At 39.4% G+C, this 5702-nt stretch overlaps 1 non-coding gene across 1 annotated transcript; it reads right to left on the bottom strand.

Annotated features, from left to right (window-relative positions):
- Positions 1-695: 695 nt before the first annotated feature.
- Positions 696-798, bottom strand: LOC124403490. Its single transcript, XR_006928906.1, has one exon. It is a non-coding gene; the product is annotated as a U6 spliceosomal RNA (small nuclear RNA).
- Between the last annotated feature and the right edge of the window lie 4904 nt (positions 799-5702).

The raw sequence follows: 5702 nt of genomic DNA, 5'->3' as shown, positions 1-5702 counted from the left end.
TGTATTACTCACAACCAGTAACAAGAAAATCCTATCTGAAATTTGAATACTTTTCTGCTCATTTTTTATTAAAAAATGCCTTTCATAAAAGGTTTTTCATTCTGTGAATATATTTACATGAACACTATAATTTCAAGCCAGCCTCTGTTTTCCCTGACAATCAAGATGATTGACATTTAATGCTGTAGTGAATGATGTAGTGGCAATGCATTTGTATTTAATTATCTGGTTTGAGTGGCAGCTTGAGGGTTGAATCCTCTACCTTTGTATAGGGCAGTGGAGTACTCAGTGATCAAGGCTCTCGGCTACATATCATTGGCATTAAATCAAGTCCGGCTCTGCTGTACAATGGCTGATTCCATACTCTGACCTCAGCTTCTTAACACACTCGAATAGAATTGAATACAATTTAACTATAGTTGTATATACAAAGGAGTCTGAGGCATTTACATATATTGCATTTAGCATTATTCCCTTATCCAAAGGGACTTCTAGAATAGAATAGCAGTTATTTGTCATATGTACGTTACAGCACAATGAAATAATTTTCTTGGCGTCTCCCAGCTTGTTTGGAACCTGGGGTCAGAGTGCAGAGTTGCAGAGTTGCTCAATGACCCAAGAGTAGCATCTTTGCAATACCGGGGCTTAAACCCTTGACCTTCCGATTAGTAACCCACTGAGCAATCACTCCCTACGAAACATGGTAATGCTTCACGATTTTGCGTGTCATCCTTGCACAGGGGCCACGCTAATCTTCTCTATATTATTCCAACTTTAGTATTTGTGCTGCCGTAGCACATATTATATTGGAAACATTATTGAGATTCTGGCCTATGTTAGCATAATTGTATTTTGCAATTATCATTGTTCAGCAACAACACGACAAACAACAAATTTACTCTGGCTTTCAAGAGATAACTGATCGGATTTAACAGACACAAAATGTGCCAAGAATGTATTCCTCACACCATTGTACCACCTCTTCTACCTCGGATTGTTGACACAAGGCCCATGGGTTCTATAAATTGGGTCCATGGATTAATTTTTTTGATGCCAAATTATGACCCTATGATCAAACCATGCTGAATTCTTTCAGTTTGTTCAGTTTTTGTATGCCTGTGCCTCCTGCAGCCTCATATTTCTGTTCATGGATGACATGAGTGGAACCTAACAATGTCTTCCCCTTTTGCAGCTCATCTGCCTTCAATTTTCAGTGTATTGTGCATTCTGATATGCTTTTCTTCCCACCACAATATATACAGTAGTGTTTTTCTAAGCTACTGTAGCCTTTTTTGTCAACTAGAATCAGTCTGACAGTTCTTTATTGATTTTTTTGCATCAATAGACATTTCACTTTGCAGAATTGTTGCTCATTGGATGTTTTTTCCTTATAACAGCATACTGAATAAACTCTAGAGTCTGTTGTGAGTAAAAATCCCAAACACACATGCCTGAGATTACATTTTTTACCCATACTGATGGTTGTTGTGAAAATGACCTGAGGCTGCTCAACTGTATCTGAATGATTTTATGCTTTGCTCAGCTGCCACATGATTGGCTGATCAGACAATTGCATGAATGAGTATTATTAATAAAGTGTTTGGTTAATGTATGGTTACATAGTATTTGTGAACACTTCTTATGAACCATAGAAAAGAATACAATAATTTGTACACAATCTTCTATGCTAATTCAAATCAATCTTATTGATTTATTGACTCATTGATTATAATCTTTAAATCAAGCTTTTCTTTGTACTGAGCAGCGGTGGACAGTAACAAAGAAAATAAAGTTTACATTTAAATAAAATAAAAAAAGTAAAATACTTTAACTTCAAATATCTTACTTTTTACTCAACTACATTTTGTGAAATCAGTTGTTACTTTTGATTTACGAGAAGATAAAAACTTAACAGTTCAGGCCATAAATTAGGGTACAGCATGCATTCTGTTTTGAACTTGTTTTTACTGGCACTTGGTGGTATCTGCTTAGCATAAACATACAGTTCAACAGCAAGAAGAACATTTTGAGAGGAATAAATGATGGAAGAAACTTCTTACTCTAACTTGCCGCAACACCCGTGGCCTTAATATTTGAAAGAATGTTTTGGGCTCATAATAATTTTAATCACTCTATTAAAAGATTTGTGTTCTTCACTGTCTTTTCAAATAAACTGAGTTGATTAAGTAAGTGTCTTGTGATAAAAATGACTATACAACATTATAACCATAATAAATCATTGTACTTTGGATACTTAAGCATTTAAAGGCATTTAAAGACATTTAAAGGCAAACACTTTTGTACTTTTAGTGAGCACCTTTACTTTTACTGGAGTAATTGTGACACTTTTTGTGTATCTCTACATTAACTCAGGTACATGGCTTGTGTATTTTGTCCACCACTGGTACTGAACAGGACGAAATCATGAGAATAGTATTTACTGTATTTATGTGCCATGCATCTTTATAAATGTGTTAATATTTTTATAATGATGTGGAATTCTAACACTAGTTCACAAAGTGCCATTCAGTGATAACATGACAAAGGCAAAGTGTCGCTTGAAGTGTCCTACAAAATGTGAATAAACTGTAGCCATGAAGAGGTGACATTAGCTTAGACATGATCTTGTAAGATTTCAGCGATGGTAGGAAGCTGGGGTCAGAGCCCAGAGAATGCATGACACACCGGCAAGACACAAAGGATTAAGGGCCTTGATCAAGGGTCAGGTTGGCGATATTGAAACTAGATACTTTGGGTTATTTAATGTATATTAGCGGTCTGTGTGCTAGGAAAATTTGACATTAGTGGCCTATACTGTTGATGGCAAACAGACTGCAACAGAAACAAAAGTCTTTCAACACATCAAGTAGTTTTTCTGTGTGCTGGTTTTTGATGTAATTATATATCTCTATATGTTGGTTTGGTTAGTAAAGACATTTAGTCATATGCCTGCAATGTGCTAAAAAAGAAGACACACACATATGCAGACTACACACACACACAGACAAAACGATCTTGCTATCCCTCTTCCTCTTTCTCAAGCAGCAGCATTGATCTGAAACACAGCATGAAGAAAAATTTTGAAATCTGTGGGAGTTTTGTGGATGTGTGGGAAAGAGAGAGTGAGAAAGAATGTTCCTAACAAATCACTTCAACTAAACTCAGGCAATTCATTCATAAATAATGTATATTTATCAATTCTGACTAAGCTATTTTGGCAAAGCTATTCTTCAGTCAAGTAAAAATTACACTGTCTTTGAAAGGTTTTACATACCAGTATATAATATTATAATATAATGTTAGCTGAGCCTACTGGGCCTGAACACCTCTCTCTGCAACTGGATCCTGGACTTCCTGACCGAGAGACCTCAGTCAGTCCGGATCGGGAACAGCATCTCCAGCACCACCACACTGAGCACTGGGGCCCCTCAGGGCTGTGTGCTCAGTCCACTGCTGTTCACTCTGCTGACTCACGACTGTGCACCAATGCACAGCTCGAATCATATCATCAAGTTTGCTGATGACACGACCGTGGTGGGTCTAATCAGCAAGAACGACGAGTCAGCATACAGAGAGGAGGTGCAACAGCTAACAGCCTGGTGTGGAGCCAACAACCTGTCTCTGAACGTGGACAAAACCAAAGAGATGGTTGTTGACTTCAGAAGAGCACAGAGTGACCATTCTCCACTGATCATCGATGGATCTTCAGTGGAGATCGTCAAGAGCACCAAATTCCTTGGTGTTCATCTGGCGGATAACCTCACCTGGTCACTTAACACCAGCTCCATCACCAAGAAAGCCCAGCAGCGTCTCTACTTCCTGAGAAGGCTGAGGAAAGCCCATCTCCTCCCCATCCTGACCATGTTCTATAGAGGGACCATCGAGAGCATCGTGAGCAGCTGCATCACTGCCTGGTTTGGGAATTGCACCGTCTCGGATCGCAAGACCCTACAGAGGATAGTGAGAACAGCTGAGAAGATCATCGAGTCTCTCTCCCTCTATCATGGACATTTACACCACACACTGCATCCGCAAAGCAAACAGCATTGTGGACGATCACACACACCCCTCAAACACATACTTCACCCTCCTACCATCAGGAAAACGGTTCCGAAGCATTCGGGCCGTCACATCAAGACTGTGCAGCAGTTTTTTCCCGCAAGCCGTCAGGCTCCTGAACAAACATCTGGACTGAACTCTCTCTCTCTCTCTCTCTCTCACACACACACACACACACACACACACTTACACACACTTACACACAACTGAGTGACTGATCTGTACAACCGGACTCAACACACATACACTTCACACACCCAGGTTTCAGCACCATTTACACCTCTCATTATAGCATAATGTTTACATGCCGTTTGTTGCTGATCTCCAGGACTTGCTCTATTTGCACAATATTCTGTTAATCCCTTGGTCACTGATCACTTTATCTTGATTGCTGCTACCATATTTTTTACACTATTATAGAATTGCAAAATTCTGTTTATATTTGTTTACATTTCTGCTACTGTGCACCTTATCCTGTCACGACAGGTTTTACTGGCGGAGCTACTGCTATTTTTATATTTTGTGTACTGTGTATTGTCCTGCACTGTCCTGTGTTGTCTTGCACTGTCTTGTGTTGTCTCTTGCACTGTTTGCACCAGTTGCACACATGCACTTTATGTGGCGAGGATCTTAGTTCCTGGCCCTGTGTTCTTCTGTTCTGTGACTGTTGTTTTATGTTGTTTTATGTAGCACCTGGGTTCAGGAGAAACGTTGTTTCATTTCACTGTATACTGCATCAGCTATATATGGTTAAAATGACAATAAAAGCTTCTTGACTTGACTTGACTTAATAATAAAAAAGTAACTGGTCCTAAACAGGTCTTAGGTAATTAGGTAACTACAACCTCAAATGAACAACATATTTAATATACACCATGTTTATTTATTTTTACAAAAAATAAATCCAAAATAGACACACCATGTGTGAAAATCTAAGTACACCTCATGAGATTGTATTTTTTTGTCCATATAGTGTTGCAAAGGAATTGCAGTCCTGAAGAATTGAAAATGTACCCTCCTAAGTAATGCCATAGAGTGGCATGGCACAGTAGGGCCTGAGCATCCAGTCCATCTATGGGCAATTTTTTGGATGACCTTCACCCCAATCCATTCCACCACCATTTATTTATTATTTACACTTAACCAAGATTCCCTGGTTGTCTAGTGGTTAGGATGCGGCACTCTCACCTGGTTCGATCCCCAGTCAGGGAACCAACCCCAGCCATTAGGGTTGCACAAGCCAGTGCCAGTCCCAAGCCCGGATAAATGGGGAGGGTTGCGTTATGAAGGGCATCCACCATAAAAACATGTGCCAAATCAAACATGCGGATGATCCGCTGTGGTGACCCCTGATGGGAGGAGCCGAAAGAAAGTTTATTAATACTTAACGATATTACACTGTTTACATGCTGTTTTTTGCACCTCTTGACTGCTGCTACTGCTGTTTTTGCACTGCATTGTGTTTATTTACATATACTCTCGGTTACAGTCTTTATAGTCCTCTTTGCACAGTATTGTATTTTCAGAGTATACAGTGGGTTTACTGGTCAGCGCTATCTTATGTTTGTGTATTGTCCTACACTGACTTGTGTTGTCTTGTGTTGCCTGTCTGTCTGCACTATTTGCACTCGGTTGCACTCGAT

The sequence above is a fragment of the Silurus meridionalis genome, chromosome 20 (assembly GCF_014805685.1).
Source record: "Silurus meridionalis isolate SWU-2019-XX chromosome 20, ASM1480568v1, whole genome shotgun sequence".
Lineage (NCBI taxonomy): Eukaryota > Metazoa > Chordata > Actinopteri > Siluriformes > Siluridae > Silurus > Silurus meridionalis.
Note: the sequence above shows the minus strand (reverse complement) of the source record. Positions and strands in the feature narration are given on the sequence as shown.